Source organism: Orycteropus afer, unplaced genomic scaffold, assembly GCF_000298275.1.
Source record: "Orycteropus afer afer isolate SDZICR_OR568_19922 unplaced genomic scaffold, OryAfe1.0 scaffold00230, whole genome shotgun sequence".
NCBI lineage: Eukaryota > Metazoa > Chordata > Mammalia > Tubulidentata > Orycteropodidae > Orycteropus > Orycteropus afer.
The window spans coordinates 1,339,458-1,351,550 of NW_006921817.1; positions in this window are offsets into that span (position 1 = coordinate 1,339,458).

Genomic DNA, 12,093 nt, shown 5'->3' on the forward strand with positions numbered 1-12,093 from the left:
GACTATAGATGTAGCCCCATTGGTCTATTTCCTGCCTGTAGAATTCCAAGAAGCAGACAGCATTCTGTCCTTTCATTTTTTTTTTTTTTTTTCTGTCCCTTTCAGTCTAAGCTGATGGGGTTTTTTCCTGCTATAGTAGTTAGTTAGACCCATCAGTAATAGGCTTAATTTCATTAACAAAAGATTGTGTAGCCCTATCCTTGGTGAAACTTCAAAGACATGTGCCCTTAGTTTATACAACAGAATTTTCAAAATCTTTAAGTTCTGTTTTCATTTTTGCACAGTTCATTTTTAAGTCTGTCCCTTTCCTCTTGCATTTTACTATAAGCAGTAAGGAGAAACCTTTAAGATCTTCCTGAGAAAATCTTCAGCTAGGTATGCAAGTCCATCACTTATAAGTACTACCTTCCACCAAACATTTGAACATAATTCAGACAAGTTCTTTGCCAGTGCATAAAAAGCATCACCCTTCCACCATTATCCAATCATATGCTCATCATACTTTTTAAAAGCCTCACCAGAAACACATTTAACATCCACACTTCTGGCCCCACATGTATTCCACAAGCTCTCCTCACTTCCTTCTGAGCCCTCACCAGAACTGCCTTTGTTGTCCATAATTCTACCAAGAGTCTCTTCAAGGCGAACTAAGCTTTGAATATTGTCGTGTTGTTATTATGTGCTGTCGAGTTGGACCCGACTCATAGTGACCCCTCCTTGGGTTTCTGAGGCAGTATCACTATGAGTATTAGGCACCTTAAAACTCTCCTGGCCTCTACCATTCATTACCCAATCCCAAAATTGCTTCCACATTTTAGATATCTGTTAGAGCAGTACCCCACTCTTCCAGTAGCAAATTCTGTCTTAGTTATCTAGTGCTGCTATAACAGAAATATAAGCAGTAACTGGGTTATGAAAGTTCTACTTTAGTACAACCCATAGTTATGAATCAATCCCAGAAAAGACTATTATATTAAAATTTTGAGATACATACAATGGTTCATAAGAACAAGTGCATGCTACTTTATAATGTGCATCAAAAATTATTATTACTATATTATTATGTTAAAAAAATTTTTAGTGTATCTGGAAATGTTTCTTTAACATTTTTTTATGCATAGAAAGTTACACTATATAAGAAGAAAAACATTTGAATAACTGATGTTAGATATGAACTACACCTAACTGTTCTGACCTACATACAAATTTGACTTAAAAATTTAGGCACAAATCTCATTCATAATCCAAGGACTTTCTGTACTACTTAAGAAATATTACCTACTCTAGGATCAAGAACATATTCTCCTATATTACCCTCTGAAAACTTTATTGTTCTTTCACATTATTTCTATAGTGCATCTGAAACTGTTCCTTTTTTTTTTCTTTTTCTTTTATTGTGATTTGGGTGAAAATTTACAGAGAAAATTCACTTTCCATACAGCAGTTCACATACACTTTGTCTCATAACATTGACCACAATTCACCACAATGCAATGGCTCCCCTCCCACTTCCTCCTGACAGTCACCTCTTCCCTGTGTCCATCTCTCCAAGCACCCCTGCCCCCGAGCTGTCTTCCTGTGCATAAGCAGCCCTTCTTTCTCCCATGATTGTTCTCTCCAAGGAGTGTATTTACCTCAGGTAAATGTTCAACTCTTATGCCTGACTTTTCCTTGGCTGGATGCCACAAGTATGGGTTCAATTCCAGACCTGCAGAGCAGCTAGGGACCATAGTCTCATTAGTTCCAGGCTCTGTCAGACCAGCAAACCTGGCCCCCTTTATTTTTTTTCCAAAAGCTTTTGAGTTTTGTTCCACATTGTTCTCCCTCTCTATCCAGGGTCTCCTACATAGATCCCCATCCAAGTGGTTGCCATTGGTACCCAGGCACCATCTAGTTCTTCTGGTCTCATAGTCATATAGGCTGCAGATCTCATGGTGTACCAGTTGCTAGGATGAATTCTTTCCACGAATCCTTTATTTTCTTCATTCTTCTTTGCGCTGGACGAGGAGAGATCCATCATTGCATCTATATGGCTGTTTGCAGGCTTTTAAGATCCCAGTTGCTACTCACCAAAGTAGGAGGTGGAACAATGTTTTGTGTAGTATGTTATGCCAATTGAGCTTGATGTCCCTGTGACTATGGTCCCAAGCCCACAGGTTCAACTATTCAGTCCCTCTGGGTAGCTGGCTGCGACCAAGTAGTGACTACATCTTTGTCCCTTGTCAGCTCCACTATACACCTGGGAATTCAGATCATACAAATACAGTTATAGGACCACTGTCTGATTACCCTATACATGGTCTTGGGTACACTCCCCACTTCATAGACATACCTAGTAGTTCAGCCTATCCACCCATCTATCCACCCATATACCCATGTTTGCCTTTACTGACAAGGTAGTACTGTATGTGCAAAAGGGTTAATCTTTGTTGTCTGTACCTCCCATGTACCTCTCTATGTCTTCCTCTTCCTCAATGCCACCTTATTGATCACTCACATTAGGTACATTGCCCTTCTCTTCACCCAAATCAATACTTATCTCTACCTCTCTAAGAGTGTTCACTCCCCTCCCCTCCCACCCCTGGTAACCAAAAAAGAAAATTTCCTTCCATAGATAAACCCTTTCCTTAATTTTTCAATAACGGACTAATACAATATTTGTCCTTAAGTGCTTGACTTATTTCACTCAGCAAAATGTCATCCAAGTTCATCCACGTTATGCGGTGTTTTGCAGATTCTAGGTTATTCTTTAGGGTTGCATAGTATTCCATTGTGTGTATGTACCATAGTTTGGTTATCCATTCCTCAGTTGATGGACACCTAGGTTGTTTCCATCTTTGGCTATTGTAAATAGTGCTGCAATGAACATGGTGTGCATATGTCTGTTCTTATCATGGCTCTCACTTCTTTAGGATGTGTACCTAGTAATGGAATGGCTGGGTCAAATGGTATTTCTATTTCCAACTTTTTAAAGAGTTGCTATGCTGCTTTCCACAGTGGTTGTGAAACTGTTTCTTTTAAATGGTATCAGATGAGGGTCAAAATTCCATTTTCTTCCATATAAAAAGAAACTCAAAAGTCAATGACATAAAGTCAATTCCAACTCATAGAGACCCCTCCTTGGGTTTCTGAGGTGGTATCTCTATGGAAGTAGATTGCCCACCCAAATATAACTTTATTTTTCCATTTCATCTATCTTCTGAAAAAATATCTTACCTTTTTACAGTGTAGAGTAACCTTTGCCATAAATTAAACAATTGCATGTATGTGTATTTGTCCTGTGGGACCTCATTTTGTTCCTTGTTCAAGTATCAAGATCACAAGGCTTAAAATAAGTCTTGATATCAAGTTGTGTTAGTCCTCTAACTTAGTCAATTCTCAAAGTTGACTTGGTTATTCTTGGTCCCTTGTATTTTCATAAAAATTTGGGATCAGCTATTTCTCAACTTGAAGTAGGGGACAGAGAAAAGGGGGTGTCACATGACAATCTTTTGGCATATTTATTTTTCTGATTTTGAGGTTAAAATAGGTTGTAAACTGTCATTAGAATGTCTTGGACTGCAAATAACAAAAAAAAAAAAAAATCTAAACTACATGTTAAATAATTTTGTTGTCTCACTTGACCAGAATCTGTTCATGGGATATGGCGCCATTCATGGTATGATAAGTATCTATGGGTGTACTTTTGTGTGATTCTGCTTATCTGTGTTTTAAATTTATCTTCAGTTTTGTAGGAGATAATTGCAGTTCCATGTGACATGTCTAGAAACAACAATATCCAAAGGAAGAAGCACTATTTCTTATATATCTCTCAGGATAAAACCTCCACCAAACTTTTCCTCTTGCCTCATTGGCCAGAATCATATCCATGTCCTTGCCTAAATCAGTCACTAGTAAAGATAATGGGGAAGAAAATGTAAATACACCCTGATTGGCTTAGATAAGACTTCTGACTAGGGCTATTTCCTAATTAGTACATGTTCTTACAAAATTAAGTGTATACCTGAACAAAAGCAAAGTACAGAAGGTAGCTGAAGGGTAGACATATAATTGTTTCTGCTACAGACAGACTATTCTTTGGTTACTTAACATCCAAACACATTCTACTTCTATCTACACTTCCTAAAATGAACACACCTATGCAACTTGTGCCTAAGGCATTTGACTGCTAACCAAAAGGCTGGCAGTTCAAACCCACCAGCCACTATGCAAAAGGAAGATTGGGTAGTCTACTTCCCTAGAGATGTTGTTGTTATGTGCCGTCGAGTCAGACCCGACTCATAGCGACCCCTCCTTGGGTTGCCGAGGCAGTATCACTACAGAAGCAGATTGCTCAACATTCCTTCAAGGAGTGGCTGGTGGGTTTGAACCGCCAGCTTTCTGGTTAGCAGTCAAGTGCCTTAGGCACAGGAGGGGCCACTATGAGTCGAATCTACTCGACAGCAGTAAGTTTTGTGTGGCTCATAGTTAGTGTTGTTTCAAAGGAAAATATCCAATAACTCTTTCAGTTAATACATCCAACTCAAATTCCAGTGTGTCTTGATGTTGTGAAATATTATTTGGTCCAGAAATAGTTCTCATGAACCAGCTTTCTAAACAGAGATTTAATGATGTTGAGGCTACAAAAGAAGTTCAGTTGTCTCTGGTTATGGTTGATAAATCTTGGGGTTTCTTCAGCAGAATATTTCCCTTAAAAGTGTCATATGAATAGGTTCAGTTTGTTTCTTACCCATTTATGACCTGATGACTATAACCAGAAATTTTGTCCATACAGTCTTTGAGTTAGAAAATTCATGCTTCATACTCATGATTCTGTGTGCCTTATCTATTCCATGGTCTTCAGTTTATGGCCTCTGCCTTTATGTTATTCAAGGCTTATGTGAGTAAAGTTCTGGTTATAATCCAACATTTCCATACACACATTTCTCTTTTCTTGACTAGGAAATAGTTAATTGGAGGTATTTGGACAGTGTAAGAAGCCCTATTGGCCTAGTGCCTAAGGCATTTGACTGTTAACCAGAAGCTTGGCTATTCAAAACCACCAGCCACTCTGCAGAAGGAAGACTGGGCAATCTAACTTCCTTAAAGATTTACTGCCTCAGAAACCCAAAGGGGGTTGCTATGAGTCAGAATCAACTCAATGTGAGTGAGTTTTGTTTTGTTTTGGGGCAGCGTATGATAGATTAGGCTTGTCTTTTACCCCAATTTATCTTCTGCTAAGTCTCCAAGCTCCTTCTCTGCTTCCTGATGGTTATCTTTAGCCTAAGCTCATCTCTTTATTATAGGACTTTTTTTTTTTTTTTTTTTAAGTTACAAAAGGAGACCATACCTAAAAAAATCTTGAATTAGCTAGGTTTTTTTTTAATACTACACCCTGTATGTGACCAACGGTACAGGAGGTAATAATTTGAAAAAATGTTCTACAACTGCAGAGAAAGAGTCAACTAGCCTAAAATAATGGACTCCTAGGAGCTCTGGTAGCATAGTGCCTAAGGCACCTGCTCACCAGAAGGCTGGCAGATCAAACCCACCAGCCACTCCTCAGAAGAAAAGTTGGGCAATCCTACTTCCGTAGTGATACTGCCTCGGAAACCCAAGGAGGGGTCGCTATGAGTCGGGCCGACTCAACGGCAAACAACAACAACACAACAACTCCTCCGCTTAACTATTTTCACATGTTAGGGAATGTTTCTCACAGAATACCATTCCCTGTGTTGTTTTACGTTTTAATCATATTTAATAGATGCAGTCAAAGACAATCACCTCTGGATTGTTTAAACAGAAAAGTAGTATGCTGAAAAGATTTTGAGTGGACATTGAATCTCTGCATAAGCTAGAAAACTATGTTTGGAGGCCACTTAGCCAGAATTAAGGGCCAAATCATGCTTTGGAATGGATCTGGTGGTAATACCTTCCTGTCACTGCTGAACATAGATATTGCATGTGAGAATGGACACTGGATGTCCCTGCTAGCACTGCAGCTAATTTTGGCCCAGAAAACTCTACCCAGGGACTCTAAGAGTCAGAAGCAACTCAACAACAACTTTTTTTTAAATTATTATTTATCTGTAGGAGGCATTACAAAAGAGTAGAATCAAGTCTCAGTGGTTATCTTGGGATTATCAGAAGGTTCTACCTGCAAGGCTTGTTACAAAAATCATTAGAAGATATTTTGTGTTCTGGGTGCTCCCTTCTTCATTTCCCAGAGCGACCACTGTTTGGAAATCCTGACCCTATAACTCTGGAATGTCTTTGCAGTCAGTCCTTTTCAAATTTGAGCAACAAATCTCACTGCTGCTAAGTAAGGTCTTCGGAGTATTCTTCATCTGTCTCCATTTGATATTAAGTTTGTCATAAGATTTCTTAACCCACCAGTGTAGTTAGATATTGCTACACCCTTGGACACATTTTCCTGATGCTTTCCCATTGCATGACTATTCTATAATTGATGAAGTTTCATTATTGCTGCTCAAGGTATGCTTATAACTAAGATATTTTATGGTTCCAAGTAATAAAAAATATCAACACAGAGCAGAAATAACAAAAGCATTTTATTTAATGACAAATCTTTCCAATCTCAGGAGAAAACGCTTCCCTATTTTACCATAAAACCTGGAAAATGGAACCTGGAAGAGACCTCTAACAAATTGGATATACAACTAGGTCTCTAGAAGACTGAGTAGATTTGATGTGCTGACACCATGATTTTAAGCAACATAGAAAAGAAGTGTTGTTGTTGTTGTTGTGTGCCATCAAGTTGGACCCGACTCATAGCGACCCTTCTTTGGGTTTCCAAGACAGTATCACTATGGAAGGAGATTGCCCCATCTTCCTTCCAAGGAGTACCATGCATTAATTTCATACAGGTAACTGTGCTCTGGACGTAGTAAAGTAAAAGGTAAGGAGGAAGGAAAGGGGGTACAGAACAGATTAAAAAACCTATCTGAAAGTCACATGCTTGCTCACCCACATTTCCTGTACCTCATTCCTCACTGCTCTCTTGTTCTGAATCATTAAATGATAAAGGTCAGGTACTAGAGCATTTGGTTAAGGGGAAAGGATGTTTTCACATCTTTGAAGACCTGATTTAATCAGTAAAATGAGATGGCTTGAATAGATAATCTCTGAGGTTCCAACCAGTTCAAATTTTGTATGATTCAGCCTTTAGTTATATGGCACATATTAGAACAGTATGTATCACACTTTTAACTGTGTTAGTCTTTGATGAAACAAAGGTGAAGGCATCAGCCTAATTTTATAAAGGCTGAAAGTAAACTATAAAGGGATAAAGTGATCTGTTTAAGGGTGCATCATTAGTTAGAAGAATTAAAAACTCAAAACATACCCACTGCTGTTGAGTCCATTCTGACTTGCAGCAAACCTGTATGACAGAAATGCCTCATAGGGTTCCCAAAGTCATAAATCTTTATGGAAATATACTATCACATCTTCCCCCCAACCCACCATGGAGTGCCTGGTGTGTTTGGATTGTCAAACTTTCAGTTAGCAGCTGAGTGCTTAACAACAGTGTCACCAGGTTTCCTTAGTAAAAGAATTAGACACCTAAATTCTTAACTCCTAGAGCAGTTCTCTTTGCACCCTATTACCCTGTTGTTGTTGTTAGGTGCCAGTGAGTCAGCTCTGATTCATAACAACCCTATGTACATCTGAAAGAAACAATGCCCGGTCCTGCACAATGCTCACAATCCTTGCTATGCTTGAGTCCATCACTGCAGTCACTGTGTCAGTCCATTTGTTTGAGGATCTTCCCCTTTTTTAATGACCCTCAATTTTACCCTCATGATATTCTTCTCCAGGGACTGGTCCTTTCTGACATGACCAAGGAGAAGTGAAGTCTGGCCGTTCTCACTTCTAAGGAACATTCTAGAGGCACTTCTTCCAAGGTTTGTTCATTCTTCTTGCAGTCCATAATATTTTCAGTATTGTTTGCCAATACCATAACTCAAAGGCATCAACCTTTCTTCTGTCTTCCTTATTCATTGCCCAGTTTTCATATGCATATGAGACAATTGAACATACCATGCCTTGGGTTAGGTGCATCTTAGTCTTTGAAGTGACATCTTTGCTCCTTAATACTTTAAAGAGGTCTTTTGCAGCAGATTTGCCCAGTGCAACATAATGTCTGATTTCTTGACTCCTGCTCCTATGGATGTTGATTGTGGATCAAAATATAATGAAATCCCTCCCATGCATGGGAGGGAAGGACCCAGGGAAGAGGTAGCAATAGGAAGGAAGTATGAAGAGAGCTGTTACATTGTGGGCAATTGCAGTCAATATCATGAAATAAAATGTGTATGAACAGCTGTATGGAAAATGAATTTGTTCTGTAAACTTTCACCCAAATCACAATAAAAATTTAAATATAGATAGATAGATAGATATAGATATATAGAAATCTCTGACAACTTCAATCTTTTCTCCATTTATTGTGATATTGGTAATTGATTCAGTTATGAGGATTTTTGTTTTCTTTAGGTTGAGGTGTAATCCATACTGAAAACTATAGTCTTTGATTTTCTTCAGTAAGTGCTTCAAGTCATCTTCACTTTCAGCAAACAAGATTGTATCATCTGCATATCAAAGGATGTTAATGAGTCTTCCTCCAATCCTGATGTCACATTCTTCTTCATACAACCCAGCTTCCCAGATTATTTGCTCAGTACATGAATCTAGGAGAATTAGAAGTTGTCAAAAATGAAATGAAATGCATAAAGATCAATATCCTAGGCATTAGTGAGCTGAAATTGACTGGTTTGGGCATTTTGAATCAGACAATTATATGATCTACTATGCTGGGAATGACAAATTGAAGAGGAATGGTGTGGCATTCATCATCACAAAGAATGTTTCAGTATCTATCCTGAAGTATAGTGCTGTCAGTAATAGGATAATATCTATACACCTACAAGGAAGACCAGTTAATACCACTATTATTAAAATTTATACATCAACCACCAAAGCCAAAGATGAGGAAATTGAAGATTTTTACCAGCTTCTGCAGTCTGAAATTGACCGACCATGTAATCAGGATGTGTTGATTATCACTGGTGATTGGAATGCAAAAGTTGGAAACAAAGAAGAATCACCAGTAGTTGGAAAATATGGCCTTGATGACAGAAATAACACTGGAGATCTCATGATAGAATTTTCTAAGACCAATGACTTATTGATTGAAAATACATTTTTCCAACAACATAAATGGTGGCTATATATGTGGACTTCACCAGATGGAGTACACAGGAATCAGATTAACTATATCTGTGGGAAGAGGTGATGGAGAAGCTCAATATCTTCAGCCTAAACAAAGCCAGGAGCTGATTGTGAAACAGACCATCAACTGTTCATATGCAAGTTCAAGATGAAGCTGAAGACAATTAAAAGAAGTCAAGGAGAACCAAAATATGACCTTGATTATATCCTTCCTGGATTTAGGTACCATTTAAAGAATAGATTTGATGCATTGAACACCAATGACCAAAAACCAGAGGAATTGTGAGATGACATCAAGAACATCATCCATGAAGAAAGCAAAAGGTCAATAAAAAGACAAGAAAAGAAGAGATCAAAATGGATGTCAGAAGAGACTCTCAAACTTGCCTTTGAATAGAGAGAAGCTAAAGCAAATGAAAGAAATAAGATAAAAGAGCTGAACAAAAGATTTCAAAGGGCAGCTTGAGAAGACAAAATCCATTATTATAATGAATGTGCAAAAACCTGAGGTCAGAAAACCAAAAGGGAAGAAATGCTTGGCATTTATTAATCTGAAAGAACTGAGGGAAAATTTAAGCCTCATATTGCAATATTGAAAGACTCCTTGGGCAATATGTTGAATGATGAAGGAAACATCACAAGAAGATGGATGGACTACACAGAGTCACTATACTAAAAAGAATTAGTAGATGATCATCCATTTCAGGAAGTGGCATATGATCAAGAATCAATGGTATTAAAGGAAGAGGTCAACTCTGCACTGAAAGAATTGGCAAAAAAACAAGGCTTCAGGAATTGATGGAATATACATCATTGAGATGTTTCAACAAAAGGGTTCCATACTGTAGGCACTCACTCGACTATGTCAGGAGATTTGGAAGCCAGCTACCTGGCCAACTGACTGGAAGAGATCCATATTTGTATCAGGTGATCCCACAGAATGTGGAAATTTTCAAACAACATCATTGATATGACACACAAGTAAAATCTCACTGAAGATAATTCAAAAATGGTTGCAGCAGTATATTGACAGAGAACTTCCAGAAATACATGCTGGATTCAGAAGGGGACATAGAAAGAGAATATCATAGATGATGTCAGATGGGTCTTGGCTCAAAGCAAAGAACACCAGAAAGATGCTTACTTGTGTTTTATTGAGTATGCAAAGATATTTGATTTTGTGGATCATAACAAATTATGGACAACCTTGAGAAGAATAGGAATTCCAGAACACTTAATTGTACTCATGAGCAACCTGTACATAGACCAGGAGGCTGTCATTCAAACAGAACAAGGGGATACTACCTGGTTTAAAATCAGGAAGGGAGTGTGTCAGGGTTGTATCGTTTCACCATACCTATTCAACCTGTATGTTGAACAAATAATCTGAGAAGCTGGATTATATGAAGAACATGGCATAAGGATTGGAGGAAGGCTCATTAACAACCTGAGATATGCAGATGACACAACTTTGCTTGCTGAAAGTGAGGATGACTTGAAGTACTTATTGATGAGGATTAATGACTACAGTCTACAGTATGGATTACACCTCAATATAAAGAAAACAAAAATCTTCACAACTGGACCAATAAACAGCATCACGATAAATGGAGAAAAGATTGAAGTTGTCAAAGATTTCATATTGCTTGGTTCTACAATCAGCGCCAATGGAAGCAGCAGTCAAGACATCAGAAGATGTATTGCATTGGGCAAATCTGCTGCAAAAGACTTCTTCCATTTGCTGAAGAGCAAAGATATCTCCTTGAAGACTAAGATGCACCTAACCCAAACCATGGTATTTTCAGTCTCCTCATATGCATGTGAGAGGTGGACAATGAATAAGGAAGATTGAAGAAGAGTTTATGGTTTTGAGTTGTGATGTTGGTGAAGAATGCTGTAAGTCCCTTGGACTGCTAAAAGAACGGTCCTGGGAGAAGTGCAGCCGGAATGCTCACTGGAAGTGGGAATGGCCAGACTTCATCTCATCTACTTTGGTCATGTCAGAAGGGACCATTCCCTGGAGAAGGATGTCATGTTTGGTGAAGAGGAGGGTCAACAAAAAAAGGGAAGACCCTTGTTTTGGTTACCTAGTGCCACTCTGATAAGTCTCAATAGTACCAAACCACATGGCAGGCCTTTAATTCAAGTCCATTAAAAGTCCCAAGGTCACCAGAGCATGGCAGGCTGCTGAACAACCACTTGGCTACATGCAGGGTTCAAGCATGCCATAAGCTAGAGACCATTCCCAAAGCTTTTCTTATATACAAGAAGCAGACCACATACCCAAAGCAGCTACTCAGCTGTTCCAATAGATTCCACCATGGCGTTGAATACCAATCTCACATTCAGCTGCTCAGCCACTCAACCAGGCCCAGCCAAGGTGACACACAAACTTAACCACCACAGCCTTCAACAAAATGGATTGACACAGTGGCTATAGCTATGGGCTAAGGTATAGTAGGAATTGTAAGGCTGGCACAGGACCATGGAGTGGTTTTTTTTTTTGTACATAAGGCTTCTATGAGTCGGAGATGACTCGACAGCAAGTAACAACAGAATGAATAAATATAGTGAAAAGATACAACCCTGATGCACACCCTTACTGATTTTAAACCACATAGTACCCTTTGTTCTGTTCAAATAACAGCCTCTTGTCTATGTACAGATTTCTCATGCATAGAATTTAGTGTTCTGGAATTCTCATTCTTCTCAATGTTGTCCATAATTTGTTATGCTCTACACAGTCAAATGCCTTTGAATAATCACTAACCCACAGGCGAACTTCTTTCTGGTATTCTCTGCTTTCAGCCAAGATCCATCTAACATCAGCTATGATATCCCTTGTTCCACATCCTCTTCTGA